This window comes from Mandrillus leucophaeus, unplaced genomic scaffold (assembly GCF_000951045.1).
Source record: "Mandrillus leucophaeus isolate KB7577 unplaced genomic scaffold, Mleu.le_1.0 Scaffold146, whole genome shotgun sequence".
In the NCBI taxonomy this organism is placed as follows: Eukaryota; Metazoa; Chordata; class Mammalia; order Primates; family Cercopithecidae; genus Mandrillus; species Mandrillus leucophaeus.
The window spans coordinates 3,081,864-3,099,109 of NW_012101432.1; the positions used below are offsets into that span (position 1 = coordinate 3,081,864).

Here is a 17,246-nt window from a genome sequence, read left to right on the forward strand (position 1 = left end):
GAGTTAAATGCAGTTTAGTATAATTGGATTCACAGAATATGGATTAAATGGGTATGGTATGTGTAATGTGATGGTATTGACCAGAACATTTCATTGAACAGGAGGGCCTATTTCCTGATTATGTTAGAAAACAGATCACCTATTCCATATAGATCTGCATGTAAGAGTATTTAGGTTGTAATGAGATAACAGCACAAGCTACTGTCATGTACCCACCCAGCACAAGCATAGGTGGGTATATGACTTGTAAAGGTGCTGACACTATAGATTAGAAAGCTGGTTTTGAATCTTGACATTTTATAAGTGCTAAATATTTGAGTTTTACTGAGGACTCTAATATTTTATATATATATTTATATATTTGTATGTGTGTGACTCATACAATCAATAGATCAAAACAATCAATAGATTGTTTTCTATTCTCACATTTCATTGTTCTTAGTTTTCCTAGCATCCATTAAAAAAATGAACATCTTCAAATCTAAGTTCTTTCTCACGCATTCTCTGTGTCTTCTTTAAAAATCCAATTCTGTGAGTATTTTTTGAACATCTACTATGTGACAAGCCATCGAACTTCCTGGAACTTAGAGACTAGAGGAGGATTTACACATTGACCACATAACTGCATAAATATATGCCTACAAATTCCATTTAAGTGGTATAAAATCATATGACAGGGAGACTCGACTTACATGACTTTATCCACTGAGACCTGGATGGAGGATGAATGAGAAGAGATGGGTGGGAGGGGAAGGGGAAAAGCATTTTGGGCATAGGGAACAGCATGAGTGAGAAGCAAGGCATGGATGAGGAGGGAGGAGCTGGACGTGATTAGGGAGGGAGGCAGAGGGTAGGCTTCTAGAGCACAAGAGGAAATCAGAACCGGGCAGGGACCAGATCGTACAGGGCCTACAAGGCTGTGCAAAGGATTCTGATCTTGTGAGCATCCCTCAACTATCCTTTTGTTGAGCTTTTTTTGTTTTTGTTTTTGTTTTTGAGAGAGGCCAAGGTGGGGAGGAAAAAAACCACAAAAAAATCCCTCCATCCAGCCCAGGAAGGTCATTAACAGAATGTGTCCAACAATACATAATATTTGCCGCATTGTTACCAGTGCACTGGAATTATACCTAAAGATTACGTTACCCTTCCAATATAGCTCTTTTAAATAAAATCTAGCATTTATTTCAAGCCACTATGGCTTAGTTCACATTACATAAAATTTCTTAATAATCACCATCATTATTACCACATCAGGCACATCTAAATAATATAATTAATTATATTAACTACATTATAGTTATATTAGACAGCAATTATATTAACTACATTATAGTTATATTAGACAAAGGTTTTCAATCCACCTACATAGCTGTGTGAACTGCAAAAACCTAGAATTATGGAATAAACATAAAAAATGGCTTTCTCTGCCTCCAGTCTCTCCCTGCAAAATACAATGTTGTATTATGTTAAGGCAAAACACAAAATAAACCACTACTTGTAGAGATACTTCCTTTTTAGATGTTTATACTACTCTTGCCTATCCTCCTTTAAAAGAAAAAAATATATGGTAAGATGTGCACAGAAAACATTTTCTATCCTTGTCATTTTGTATATCCTAGCACTGACTGTATCCTTAGAAAACTGTCAATAACTGAGTTCTCATATCAAATCTAACTGACTATCAGATGCAATTCCTGGAGGAAGACATTTAATTAGGACAGGTATTCCAAGTTTTACAGAAAAAAGGGGAAAAAAATAGTTTCTGCTTATACTTGGATATCACATAGCAATGTTGAATTCTAGTAAATATCTGCGCCAACCTCTGTTTCTGCTTTAATCACTTGACTTGGCTAATGTGGAGAGCGCGGCATTGTTTCTCAGCCTGTTGTTTATAAATTCACTATGTTTATTTTCCTATGGAAATGTCTTCGAGAAAGATGGAGAAATTGTGTGAACTCACATGTGCACATAAAAATAAAGGAACCTCACTGTGTCACTACTCATAATTCAGTGGTATCAAAAAGGGTTTAAGCATTTTAATCTAAAAAAAAAAAGCCGTCATTATGAAGAGCTTTAAATATAAGGCGTGGATGACCAAGGAAGAGTTATGGTGAGGCTGTACTGAAAGGCTTGCCTTTGCAGTTGGAAACCAAGCTTCCGAGGACGGATGCTCCTGGAGGAATGGATCAATCAATGCGTGACTAATGGTAGTTTGCATAAGGAGAACTCATAAAATTCACGCCCGCAGCGGCTGTTTTGCAGAGGCTGTTTTTGGCGCAGCTTCACACACACAGCCTTTTACTTCATTGTCACAGCCCAGGCTAACACCTAAGCCACTGTTTGAAGCTGCACTTGGCTGCACCCCTAAAGGGCTCTCATGCCATAAACAAAGTGGTCCCATCAGGTGGCCGCTGTTGGGTGACAGTCAAGATGGCTAGTTAGTGGTTCATTTAGCAACTGTTTTACCTTCCCAAAATTATGTTCCCCTATTTTGCTTCTGCTAATTTCACTCTGGTTTGGCAAAGTCAATGTGCTATCTAGAAACAGCATGATGTTTTGATGCCACCTCTTGAGCGTTTTAGTCATGATCCTTCCTCTCTCTGGGGCTTCCCTATCTGACTCTGCAGGCTCTGCCCCATTGAGCCTCAGGCCCGCCCTGCTGGCCTTTTGCCTGCACTAACTGGGCAGTGAGGCAGTGTGACTTTCATGGACGTTGTTTGGTTTCAGTGTCCCAAACTAACTTCCCTTCTCAGTCCCTGAGATGTCTGGTTAAGAGCTGTTAATGGATTTCCTCATTCATACTGTGCATCTTTTGAGCCTGGCTGTGATGACCCTTAGAAATTCTTCTTGGTTTCCTGATGAGTCACTAAAACTATGTCTGAGTTTCAAAAGTGACTCTGACCAAAGTTTTCAATCCACCCACACAGCTGTGTGATCAGCAAAGACCCGGCATTATCAAATAAACATAAATAACTGCTCTCTCTGCTTCCAGTCTCTCCCCTGCAATTCAGTCCCAGGCAGCTGCTCTTCCTGGAGTATATTCATGACCATTTTACCCTCTTCCTTAAGAACTTAAGAATAAAGTTCATTATCTGCAACCTGGCATTCAAGGCCAGCAACAATTGGGCTCCAACTTGCTTTCTAAATGCCCGACTTTACCCCTTCACAGACAAGCTCCCCATGCCCAGTTGTGAGCCCCTACCCCCAGGCTGGGTTTTTTTAAGATGTGTCTGAATTGTACATTCCAGGTGAAATGCCATGTGTTCCACGAAATCCTTCTCCATACTCCCTACCAGAGGTCATCATTGCTTCAACTCCTATATCCCCTGGTCAGCAAGTGTCTTAGCCCCTTTCCTTTATAGCTCCAGTATTTGTGTGTGTGTCGTATCTCCCAGATGGCAGGCAACGTGAGGGCAGAATCCTCATCTTGGCCATTTTTGGATAATCACCATGCCCATTCACAAGCAACTAATATGGTGCATGTAGTAGGCATTTAATACATATATGTGGAGTGAGAGAATGCCAACTTGTAGCTACACCAGGCAGCTGCTCGGAGTCAAAAGAAGACTCCATTGGTGTGTGTGTGGACCATCCCAGCACTCTGCATCTACCACCCATGATAACAGTGGGCAGGTCTCACTTGATTGATGTCATTAAGCATAATATGGGTAGGGAGAACATATATGTGTTCTTCAAATTTCAATAACAGAGACTGGAGGAATATTTATGAGATTTTTACATTCTTACAATTTTACTTCTGTAGAATAAGGTACTCATGGTATTTTGTGGAGTTTTAAAAATATGAAAAAGCACAGTAACTCCCTGTCTATCCTTCCCAGGCTCACCTTAGCAAACAGACGTTGGTTGAGCCCCCATTAAATGACAGGAGCTGAGGATACAAAGAAAAACCAGATATAGTTCTGCTGTAAGGAGGCATAGTTTAGCAGTGGAGCCAGAAATGTCTACAATAAAAGTAGGTAATAAGTGCTGTATTGTCCTTATGAACAGGGCACTGTGCTGCTACAGAGAAGGAATTAAGTTTGCCCGAGTAAGGGAGAGTACTTTATAGAGAGCCAAATGTCATGGAAAGAGCGCTAGAGTTAGACAGACCTATGTTCTAATCTTGGCTCTGCTACATTCTAGCTCTATGACCTTGGGTGAACTAATTAAATTTTTGAAACTTGGTTCTGTAGCTGTAAAATGAGGATATTATCTTCTAGAGTCTGTGTAAAAATGGAAAGGGATGATGCCTGTAAAGTGTTTCCTATAGAATTTGGCATATATTAGCTACTCAATAGATTTTAAAAAGAAAAAAGTGGGAGCATTTGCATTAAGGGGTCCCTCCAGGTGTGGCTTTAAAGTGGAAAGACCATGTGGCTTGAATGTTGGTCGAGACGTATTTGGGGGAAGACTACCCTGTCTACCCTTTTTCTTAGAGAACCTCCTCCCTCCACAGACTTGCTAAGGGGTCCGTGGACCCAAGACTCTGTCCCTACTTTTCCCTTCTCTATGGTGTAACTGGCACAATGAGGAAGTCTAAGTCTATCTTTAGGGTGGTTAATGTGATATTATCCCCCTCTTCTTCTTTCATTTAATTATTTACTAAACATCTACTATGATCAAGCACTGCACTAGTGGCTGGATACAGCCATAACAAAACAGATATGGTCACTGCCAAAACTAGAGAGGGAAATGGATATAAACATAGAAATTAAAATATATCACTGCAACTTGTGCTAAGTGAGTGCTATGAAGGAAGCAATCAGAACACAGTGACAATGAATTACAGTGGTCAGGAAGTGGCCTGGCTAGAAAAGACAAAGTGAGCCAATTAGACCCTCTGCCTTGAAGGTCGGAGCTATTCAACACAAAGGGAGAGAAGCTGGAGGGCAGATGAAGAGAGGCTGGACTTACAGCTGCCTCACTTTCTCGCATTCCTGTTCCTTTAACTTTTCGTGAAGTCTCATGAGACGCTGCCAGACCTTTATAATAATAACCTCTCTCTCTCTCTTTTTTTTTTTTTTTAACTTGTGCTAGTTTGAGAGGGTTTCATTTTCTAGAGCAAGTATGGTATGCCTGGAGGCAACATTAATAGCCAGGGCTGGAAATAAAAATAATAAAGCTAAATAATTAATCCCGATTGGCAAAGGTGAGAAAAGGAAGATTTCAAAGATAAGTCCCATTAGAATGTACATGGCAGCTGGGAGAAGAGAGGCCTGAGACCTTTGCTCACACACTTCTTCCAACACTGACGTTGCCACCATTATTTACTTATGTGACTTCTTGTTCTACTGAGTGACAGGGAGCATATCTTTATATCCACAGGGTCTAGAGCAACGGGTGGCATTCAGTAGACGATTCATAAATGTTTGTAGAATGGATGACTGACTGAATGAGTAAAAGGAAGCAGGGAGTCCAGGAAGATGGTTACTGACATATTCCAGTTTTACTTATCCATTTTTAAGTGCATCTCTAATTAAGAATTAAGTATTACACACTATTAAAACGCTTAATGGATTCAAGCCCAAAATGTATGGAGTGCCTCCTGGGTGCCAGGCACAGCATATGGCTGGCTCATTCCTTAAGAAGCCTGCAATCTTGGAGGTGAGCTTAACCTTATCCCCTATGATAAGGACAGCAATCAAGCAGCCAGCAACCTCCTCCTCACACCAATGGGAACTGGAGTTATTTATGGGTTTGCCGTTCCTGCAACTTTGAAAGGAGTTTTATAATCAGCTTTGGTCACATTTCTCAAATGCTGAGCCATTCAGAGATGCCTTAAAAACAGCTCATCTGTGTACGCTTTGCTTCACTTGCTGGGCCACTAATATCTACACAGTAATGGAGGTAGTTTTCCTATGAATTTTCTTGGGGAAGAAAATACTCTTTGCAGACCAGTACCTTTGCATCATGGATAATTCCATAATTTAATTGCCTTTTCTAACATCTACTTCCTGCCAGCAAAAAATATGCATGAGGTGTTGTCATGTTCTACTTGGCTGACTTTTGGGGAATTAACACCAGGGGTACAAATCAAAATTAACTTTTTTTTTTTTTTTGGCAGGAAACCAGGAGGAGAAAGAATAATACAGATTTGAAGATGGAAAAAAGAAACAGTTTTTATAGAATTATGGGAAGTAAAAGTGGGGAGGATCTTAGAGACGGTCTAGTTGTGGCTTCTCGAACTTTAAAATACATTCTGATCACCTGGGGATTTGATTGGGATGAAGATTCTGATTCAGAGGCTTGGGGTGGGTCCTGAATTCTACATTTCTAATCAGCTCCCAGTTGATGTAAATGCTGCTTGTCCAGGGATGTGGTAGGCAGAATAATGGCCCCCTAGACATCCATGGCCTTATCCTCCTGGAACATGTGAACATGTTAGGTTACATGGCAAACTGAATTTGCAGATGGAATTGAGGTTGCTAATTAGCTGACCTTCAAATGGGGAGATCATCCTGGATTATCTCAGTGGGTCCTTATAATTTGAGGGAGATGGAAGACAGTCAGTGTGACAGTGATGCAATGAGAGAAAGGCTTGGCCAGCCTCTCCGGGTTTGAAGACGAAAGGGGGCCACGGACCAAGGAATGCAGGCAGCTTCTAACAGCTAGAAAAGGCAAGGAAGATTATTCTTCCCAGGGTTCCAGAAATGATACCTTGAGTTCAGCCCAGTGAGACCCATTCGGACTTCTGACCTCCAGAACTAGAAGATAATCAATGTGTATTGTTTTAAGCTGCTGAAGTTGTGGCAGTTTGTTACAGCAGCAACCGGAAATGAATGCAATGGACCACACTTTGAGAAACAAAGGCCTACTCTTCTCTTCCTCCCTCCTTATAAGAAGATGTCTTTCCCTATCCCACCAACTATCACCTCTTAAAAAAATAAACCTTCCAGATGGCAACCCTCTCCACAAAGGTTTGGGGGGATTGTAGCCAGTCACTCATTCAAGCCACATTTTGTGAGGGAAAGTGAAATGAATCTGACACAATCTTTGCATCCAACGAGCTGACAAAAGAGTAAGGAAAATAAGGCAAAGTCATAAATAACTAGCACATCATTCTGGTAACAACGTCCCCTCAGAATCTTACCTGCTCTCTATTCTTTCTTTCATTAACCTGGACAGGCTCCCCTGTCTTTCACCTGGACTCTGGAAAAGGCCTCCTAATGGGATTCTCTGGCTTAGTTTCTCCTCTCTCCAATCCATCTTAAAACAGTCATTGCACAATTAATCTCCCCAAAGTGCAAGAGCATGTTCACTGATGGAGGGAATGAGATGGCAGTGAGAAAGAATTAGAAGAGCAGAAGAGAGGAGATAAATTATGAAATGAGTTTCCACCAGAAATAAGAGAAACATCATCAAAACCCATGTGGAATGGAAGGGAGGTTCTTCTGTTTTTCTAAGAATTCAGAGAAAGGAGAAAAGGAGAAGAAGGGAGAGTGAAGACATAATAAAAATTTCAGATTGTGAAGGGGAAAATTTATGGAAACCATTCCTCCGCATAAGAGTTTTAGAATTCACTTTGGGGCTTAAAAAGTGGAGAAAGGTTTAGAGCTGCCTTTACTGGAATGAGATAGGAAATGAACTTGATGAACGACGGACTGCTGAGCAGGCCTGTGAGTCCACGGTGCTGGACTGCACAGATCTGTTACGGTGCCGATCGGCATGGCTTTCCCCAGCAATTCTCAACAAGCCAGAAGCAGGAGCAAAGGAACGATCCATGGTTACAAACTGTAAGAAATGTAGTGGTAGATTTTAGGGCTCTGAAACACAGGGGCTGCGTATCACTAAGGTGGCTGATGAAGGCATCTGTGGTCTATAAAGCGGGGGGGATGAATTGGAAGACTAGAGAGAGGCTAAGGGATGAGAAAGAACAGATGTTAAAGACAGTTAGACGATGAGAAAGGTTGATGATAAGGACATGCTCAGAGAAAGGATGTTAGACATTGCCAGTCTGTGGTCCCAGTCCTGCCTGCTGGTGTGTAAGTATAACCCCTTTTCTGCAGTCCAGCCCTTTGCTTTTTAAAAAGAACTAAAGTGTTCTCCACAATTCCATCTTTATAGAGTAAACATGCTCTTTTGCAATTTTTCATAAGCTGTGCTTCCCAAGTTTTTACTATCTGATCAAGCTCTTCTGAGCATATCCTGTTAAAATATGGTGCTATAAGAGAAGTACATTGCTCCAGAAGTGGTTGGATTAGAGCAGAGGATTGTGAGACCTGCACCTGCCTTGGCTGGACGCCGTTTATCCATTAAAGGAGTCTAAGGTGACATCTGCAATTTTAGGAGCCACATTAATTAATCACTAGGTCAAATGCAGGTTACTTGCTACTAACTCTCCTTCCATTGAGTTTGAGACAAGTGTCCCCTGGCCTTGTGCAATGACTAGAACACAAAGGTAGGATTTTATATTCATCTTTCTTATATTTCAGTATGTAAATTCTGATTCATCACTCCAGTCAGCTGTTATGTTTTGGAACCTTGAATTTTGTCCCATCATAAACAGGAATGTTTCAGCCATTCCTTCCAATTTTGTATCATTTAAAAAATTAGTCAACATCCTCTATATCTTAGATTTGTTTATCTGAATTTTGTATAGGCCATGGCCAAGTATAGAGGCCAGAGTATTATCATAAAAACTTCCCTCAAAGTTGAAATTAATCTTTTAATACTTGTTCATTCATTTCTTCAGTCAGTCACAATGCACAGACTCAGAAGCGGGACTGCAGCAGTGACAGATGTATTGGGGTTTATAGTCTAGGAAGGCAAATGTTTGATGAATGCTATAGAAGAAGCAGTAAGGATGCTCTGGCATCTATAACAGGGGACCTGTCTTAGTCTAGAGAGTAAGGGAAGCATCTATAACAGGGGACCTGTCTTAGTCTAGAGAGTAAGGGAAGCCCCTCCAAGGACTGAAGTCAGCTTAAACCAAGAACGATGGGTTAGTAGCACTATAGTTAGGCGAGGGGAATGGGAGGGAAGGTGGAGCATTCCAGGAAGAGGGCACAACGTCTATGAACAGATAGGATTGAGTGACTGGAAGAGCATGCTCAAAGGAATGAAGGTCAAAGATTGCTGGAGCATTAAGTATGAAAAGGAGGGGGATTGTGGGTGACGCTGGAGAAGAAAAGCACAAGGCAAAAGTGGGCAAGGCCCTGGAAGCCTTATTATAATTTTGAGGCTTATTCTAAGGGCAAGCCATTGAAGGGCTTTACTCAGGAGAGGAACATGACACTTGCATATTAAAGGTCATTCCAGTTTCTTTGTGAATGTGTTGGAGGAGATCAAATGGATGCCTGTTAGGATTCCAACAGTGTCCAGGAGAGGAGAGAAATGGACCAAGATGGGGCAGTGTAGAAAAAGACTCAATAAATTTCTTGGGAGGAAGCGATTGATTTGCGATTAACTAGATGCAGGGAATAGGGAAGATGAAGGAACATGGGTGACTCCCTGGTTTCTGGCTCGACTGTCTATGTGGCTGGTGGGATCATTTCCTGAGAAGGGACCAGTGGTGGTAGCTTTACTCTTTCAGGAGCCTGTGAGAGACATCCATGTCCAGATATCTAACAGGCAGCTGAATCTGTAAATCTGGAGCTCCAGAAAAGAACTGAGCCAGGGATAGAGATTTTGGCACCATCAGCATCAAAGTGAGTCTCAACCCTGGCTGCAAACTGAAATTATTTGGTGATTTTTCAAAATATAGCTAAACCTGAGCCCCACTCCAGATTATCAAATCCGGGACCTGGCATTCCTTTTTAAAAAAAGTTTTCCCAGGGACTCTAATATCCATCCAGAATTGAGAACCGTGAGTGAGAAATCACGAAAGTCATAGATAGGTAAGGGACACTGGATGAGACAAAGGAGAGAAGGTGGCACAGGACAGATCTCTTTTTAGGTATAACTGCTCACCTGTCAACTCATTTACCTGAGTGTACTAACTACACACCCACACCTCTCCATTATTTATATAACATTATAATTTCAAAAATAGCAGTTCTAGTTTAGAACAGTTTTACTTTCTGTAAAGCAAAACTCTTAGAGCGGGCATTCTCCCTGTAAGAGGGTATCCCAGGTATCCACTGTTGCATAACAAGTGTCCAAAATTTTGTGGCTCAGAACAACAACCTATTTTTCACTATTTCTGTGGCTTAGGAATTAGGGAGGAATTTGGCGGAGTAGTCTGCCCCGGGGTCTCTCATGGAGACGGATGGTGGGGGAGAGGGATGCTGGTACAGATGGGGTGTGTCTGAGCCTCTCTCTCTTTGTGCAGTCTCAAGGTTTCTCCAAGTGGTCTGTGTTGATGGGCTAGTCTGGGCTTCCTTGAAGCATGGTGGAACAGTCAGACTGTTTACATGGCAGACCAGAGAGCCACTGCAATATCCCACCTGGTGAAGAAGTAGCAGAATCACCTGGCTTTGGAAAAGTCTTTTCCTTCCTACTGTACTGGTCAACCAGCTACAAAAGTCTGCCCAGTTTTAAGGGGAGAGGCAGGCTCCATCTTTTAATGCAGGAAGATACCATTGTTGTCTCTTTGAAAAACATGGTTGGCTTCAAATAGTTAAAGATAATGAAATCAACAACCCAGATTTCTTTCTACCAATTCTTCATCTATACTTTGTCCAGTCACTGAACATTTGGAATATTTAACAGTTGTAATAGTACTAAATGAAAACTGATAGTTTATGTTAGATACAACTTCTTTAATTCCTAGAAATGAGCTGATGACTTATAGAGTAAGAGATATTCAAATGGACTTTTCTCCTATCCAAAGAAATAGTAAAATTGGAGACTGATTTGAGTCATAATAAAATTTCAGTCTCCCACACACAAAAAAGTAAAATTAAAATGAACTAAAGTTCTTAAATCTTTAAATTTAGTCCATGATCAACTTTTTATATCAGAATTTTGATTTTTAATCTGACACTGGGAAGTTTAAATATATACATATAACTATAAAATCATTGTTAGCAACAGTCTCTTTGATCTACATTTAAACAAGCAATGAGCTTAATATATATCTCATTTTACCCATTTAGCTAGCATATATTCAGTATATACCTACATGTTTTCTATAATTGTTCTTGATTCTTCTCATATTTTCCCAGAACTACCAGTTAGGCTTGCACATAATTTTAGGGTACACTGAGTCCTTGAGTCCACTGGAAGTCTGTTTTCAGCCAGCTGGTTATACCTACATAGTATTAGGACTTAGGTAAATATTCTGTCTGGCCACTATCGCTCATGAATTCTATATTTGAATTTATTACTGAGGACAAAAAAAATGTTATCTTCATTCAAGGCATTTTGTTTCTGGTATTTTAATCAGAGTAGAAACTGAGACACTTTAATCTTCTGTTTCTAACTTAGAATATTCAGTAAAATCTTTCTTCTCATTTTCTTTGCAATTTAAAGTCTCCACTTGGGGGCGGGGGTGGGGGGGAATGGTAATTATTGACATTCACTCTCCCTGAGGGATTTTTTTTTTTCCTGCTGATTCACAGAACTTTTCAGATAAAGAGTACCATAAAGGCATAAGTCACTATTACCCTTTAACCCATACCAGAATAAAGGAGTTAATTACCTTTTAGTCAATACCAGAATAAGGGAGTTGGGTTAATCTCTAAATTATATTAACCTTGGATATTTCTTCACTGTGGTGTGGAAGAAGCTGATGATGTAAACACCATGGAAACTAGAAGCACACACTCTCTCTCTTTGAGGGGAGTTTATTTGTTCACCTACATTTTTTATTTTAACAGGTTTGATCAATTAAAAAAGAGCATGATGATTTGAACACCAGTCAAAATTATCATCTGATTGGCCAGATCTTGTTTTTCCAATGATTTTATGAGTTTATTTGTTTGCTTTTCCTCTAAAGGCAGTAAAAAAGAATTAAAACCAGTCAGCATTGGCCAAATTCCTAAAATTACAATTTGAGCCACTAAAAAATTTAAAAACCACAATTGTCCATTGGAAGATGAGTAGATAAAGAAAATGTAGTATATATACACAGTGGAATATTTTCTAGCCTTACAAAAGGAAACCTTGCAATGTGCGACAACACTGATGAATCTTGAAGATGCTATGCTAAGTGGAATCAGCCTGGCACAGGACAAATACTGCATGACTCCCTTCATATGAAGCACGTAAAATAGTCAAACTCATAGAAGCAGGGACTAGGATGGTGGTTTCCAGGGCCTGGAAGGAGGAGGAAATGGAGAATTGCTGTTCAATGGGTATAAGATTTCAGTTATGCAAGATGAGTAAGCTCTAGAAGCACTGTGCCTATGGCTAACAATACTGTACTGGCATTTAAAAACACAATAAGAGGGTAAATTTCATGTTAAATGTGCTTAGCATAGTATTTTTAAAAAGAAAAACATTGTTATATAATTGATCCTAAATCATCATTTCAATATATTTTTGATAATTACCTTCAAGGATTGAGAAGCAGAGTTCCAAAGCATCCCTAAGATAAGAGGGCATCAGAAATGTTATGCCAGTGAATCATACATGGACTTTTAAGATAGTTCAGTCAGGTTCGTTTATTTTATAAGAAACTGACGTACTGAGAGGTTATGTGCTAAGTTCAACCTGAGGCAACCAGTTTGTATCAGGACTCAGGCTGGTGCCCATGCTCTCTGATCCGCAGCACAGTCTCCCTTTTGGTCTTTCACAGTGCCAGTGCGTAGGAGGTGGGAAAGACCACAGGTTCATCCAATGATAGAGTTGCCAAGGATTTTGGAGTTCATCTAGGTGAACTCCCATCGTTTAGCAGATTAAAACATGGAAGCCAAGAGAATAAATACAATGTATACACATCGTACACAAAGGACACAGGTTTTCAGTATAATGATGTGCCTTTGTTACTTTACATGTGGTTTGAAACAAAGTATACTTTTAATGGACAATAAGATTACTGAATCACTGTTTACCCTAGAAGTTGAGAAGACTCCCCATACTAGTGGCAGTATGACTTGGTTTGCTAAAGGATGGGAAATTCTAGAGTTTGCATTTTAATTTACTAATTACTTTAGAATGATGGTTCTCAAACTTTTAATTTATTCTTTTCAATAAACATAAAAATGTCAAGCTTTTCTCATGTAACTGAATTCCAAAATAGGTATTCCAATTTCCTTTTTAAATATATATATATATGTATTTGTTTTATATATATATATTTGTTGTTGTTGTTGTTACACTCTGAGGTATTGTGGCAGCTACAGAAATCAATACAGTTGACTGACAGCCTCTGCCACTCCTCTGGGTCCCCCAGTGCATTTACACCCCAGCCACACTCCCCCTAGAAGGCTGCTAGTTAACAGCTGAGGAGGCTGGGGACTAGTGAAAGCTCATTTCTGAACATTCCTCCAGTGGGCAACATTGGCCTAAACACTCCTCATCAGCCTGCCGAAATTCAATACTGCATTGTAAGTTTGAGACGTTCTCTGCTCGATTTTCCTTTCTTCTCCCTCTTCTTTCAAACTATCAGATTTGTATGGAAGTCTAAAGCCTCTCCCTGCCTGCTCTGGCTGCCTACCCTCTTCCCCATCTCTTCTAATCCCATCTTATCTTGGCATCTGTCTCTTGGAGGACTCAAAAGAAAACGAGTATGTGGTTTTTTGTTTTTTTTTTCTAATTATACCTATTTTTTCCCCCACTGACATTTTAATACTTGCCCTAGACCCAGGAAGCATGTCCCACTTCCTTCTTCCTCCCCATAAGTTGAGAATTACCATTAGACAACAGTGGCTAAATTATTTAACACTGATTAATTAGCCAATATTTGGGGGGCACAAAGTCTATGATATTATTATTATAGGAGCTATTAAGTACACAAATAAATCAAAAGTCCATCAGGAGCTTATAATCAAGTTAAGGAGCAATGACTTACAGAGAAAATGTGGTTTTAATAATAATACAAGCAATAACAATTTTAAGGTCCGAGTCTATGCATCTATCTGTCTGTCTACCTGTCTGTCTAATCTATCTGAACAGATTTCCAGTGTGCAAGGTTAGGAGAGAAGGAACTATTGTTACAGCATTCCAACATTGTCATTTTCTTCTCTGTAAAAACTGAATAATTTAATACAAAGGATCATGGAGAGAAATAACTAGAATGTTGGTAAAGTACCTATAAATCCCAAGGGATTGTGAACAGAGTTACTGTTTCCTGCTGCCAAAGGGTTTCATTTTTGACATGCTCTTGTATTCTTTAGCATTAACCATCTATCTTATATATACCTCTCAGCCGCAGTGCACAGGGGCCACCAGGAAAGACTGGAAGGAGTGGGGGTGGGGAGGCAGGAGAAGCAGGAGAGAAACACTGTGAATTCCAATCATGTAGCCTGGAAAAAGCAATGCGATGCTAATCCTACAATAGTAAATTTCTTCTTATCCCCTGAAACTGATGCTGACATTTCCATTTATTCATTCAGTTCCTTTAGACTCCTTGTCTAATCTCTTCTAGTTGCCAAGCAACAGTAACAGCAGTTCTGTAAGTAAGCATTAGGCAACAACTATTGTCAATGTTTCTCCTTTCTGTGAACGGGAAATTTAATGACCCTTTCCTATGAGAAAATGATGACAAGAACCTGTTCCATGGTGAAATCTGAAAGCTGTGTGGCTTGTGTTCTTGTTTGAATCCAAGGGTTGGACTAAATTGACTTCAACACTCTTGCAAAATTTTCCCAAAAGCTTGCATGGTTTGCACTTTCAAAACAACTACTTAGCATTAAAACTTGTCTCAAATCCCATGAAGCGAGTTATCTATTAAATGGAGTTAATGTTTAAAAGATGCATAACGATGGGTTTCTTCTGTACCAAATGCTTGGATTTTTCTGACCACACTCCACCCCACATAAAGATTTGAACTATACTTCACTACTTTGTAAAATGCAAATCAAGAGAGTTACAAGAAAAAAATAATAAAATAGTATATATTTATTCAAAAATAATTAAAAATTATTTTTTAATAATAATTAAAACAGACACCAGGACACACAGACATGAACACTTTCTATTCCCATTATCTGAAGAGATATTGAATATGTCACCTCTCTGGACAAGAGACTTTTCTCCTTTTTCCTATTCCTCCTTTTTTATTTTAATGACTCTATACAATTATTGTTTATAAACCAATTTAACTCTATAACTGTAACAGCTCTAAAAGCTATTGCCAGTGAGTGGTGCAGCTCAGCAATGGCATTATAGTCTGAGCTGTTCCCCATTTCTATATCATCATCATATTGTCTAGTCTTGCTTACTTTTTGTAGGCTCAGCAATAGCTATAAAAGTTTGAAAAAGTCAAGTCCACTTTTATGTTCTTTCTTTTTACTTTTTCTTTCTACTCTTGGTTCTATGGGAATTTATATTTTGAGTCTCAAACTTTTTTTTTTTTTTTTTTTTTTTTTTTTTAAGACATAGTCTCACTCTCTCGCCCAGGCTGGAGTGAAGTGGCGTGCTCTCGGCTCACTGCAACCTCTGCCCCCTGGGTTCAAGTGATTCTCCTGCCTCAGCCTCCTGAGGAGTTGGGATTACAGGCATGTGCCACTACACCCAGCTAATTTTTGTATTTTTAGTAGAGACAAGGTTTCGCCATGTTGGCCAGGCTAGTCTCGATCTCCTGACCTCAGGTGATCCGCCTGCCTCGGCCTCCCAAAGTGCAGGTGTGAGCCACCGTGCCTGGCCTCAAACAAACATGTTAATTAACTAGAGCTCCTTTTCCATTTTCTAATTGTGAAATAAACAGATAAGCTCCCCCAGATGCTTTCTAGTTTATATTGTTAAGAGCTCATAAAGCAGCTCTGCATTTATTACTGTACTTGATGACTTTGTGAGGCAGATTTTATTATCATGTCCAATTTACAGATTAGGAAATTGAGGCCCAGAAAAGTTAAGTGGCTTATTTCAGGATGCTCAACTAATAATCTCTGACTTCTGTCTCCAAACTCCACACTCTTTCCACAGCCTTACCTTGTTGGATGTCACCTCCCAAGTGTACTGCGTCTTCCAGTGTGGCTTAGGGACCACTCATTGGAATTAGTTATCAGTGCATAATTGGACACTTTGCAACTATTAACCCCATTCGCAAGGAACTTCTTTACTTTCCATCATCATGTTTCACTGCTGAATTGTAATTTAAACTGATTTGTGAGAATGCATTAAAAATATCTGACTAAAATTTCTATTTTGTCTATACCAGTTCTAATAATCCTTTCTTATTCAGTTAAAATTACATTTAAACATTTGTAAATCTAATTTACCTTGGTACCCACATATTTTACACAGAAATAATCTAACGGTGACTATTAAGCCCTACACTGAAATCATCTATAAATTTCTAGTGTTCAATTTCTTTAAAAATACATTATTTGGAAAAGAAGCTATTAAAAATGAATATGCCCTACATATAAGATCAGATTAGCCCAAAGATTTTGTTTTGATATCTCACCTTCTCAAAGTGACATTTGGGGAATTTTTTTCTCTCTTTACTTTTTTATTTCGTGCAGCGGGATATGACCGGTTACTCAGCAAAGGACCTCATTCGGTATTGTGAAGCCTACCTGAGACCACCTGTATGATTATGTAAACATACAACTTTTCTGAAGAACCACAGGTAGTCAACATAAGTAACCCAAGTTTCTGTTTTTAGAAGAAATTTAAAACATGCTTTATTTAATAGCAAAAAGAGTACTAAAATGAGATGACATTTCCATTAACCTACATTTCATTTTTCAAGAAGACTTGAGATTTTGCAAAACATCGTAAATGGGAAATGAAGTCTCTAAAGAACTTAACAATTCAAGCAGGCATGTTCATTCATTCATTATTCATTCATTTATCTAACTCTATCTGGGGGGTCAACTATGTATCAAACTCAAGAATAAGTAACAGTAAGAACCCACCATTCACCGCCTCCAAGAAGCACGTAGTCTCACACAGTGAGACGGAGCCACAGCCGACAATTACACTCCCTGGAATAACAGCTGCAGTGGACAATGCAGAGAACCCCACAGAAGTACAAGGTGAATGACAGAAGAAGGGTGAATCATTCAGGCAGGGCAGGAGAAAGGAGAGAGTTGAGTCCCTGAGAAGGACATCCCAGACAGAGGAAACAACCTTTGCAAAGGAGGCAGACACATTTAAGGTCAGGGTGGCGACTGAGAGATGCATGGAGATGTGGCAGTGGATGAAGGTGTAAAAGGTGGATGGGGTCCACTCATGCAGGGGATGTATGTAATGCT

General features: G+C 39.6%; 1 protein-coding gene across 6 annotated transcripts in view; it reads right to left on the minus strand.

The window, feature by feature from the left end:
* Positions 1-17,246, minus strand: part of SPATS2L (spermatogenesis associated, serine-rich 2-like) — a 171,899-nt gene that overhangs the window by 68,244 nt on the left and 86,409 nt on the right. The window lies entirely within an intron of this gene.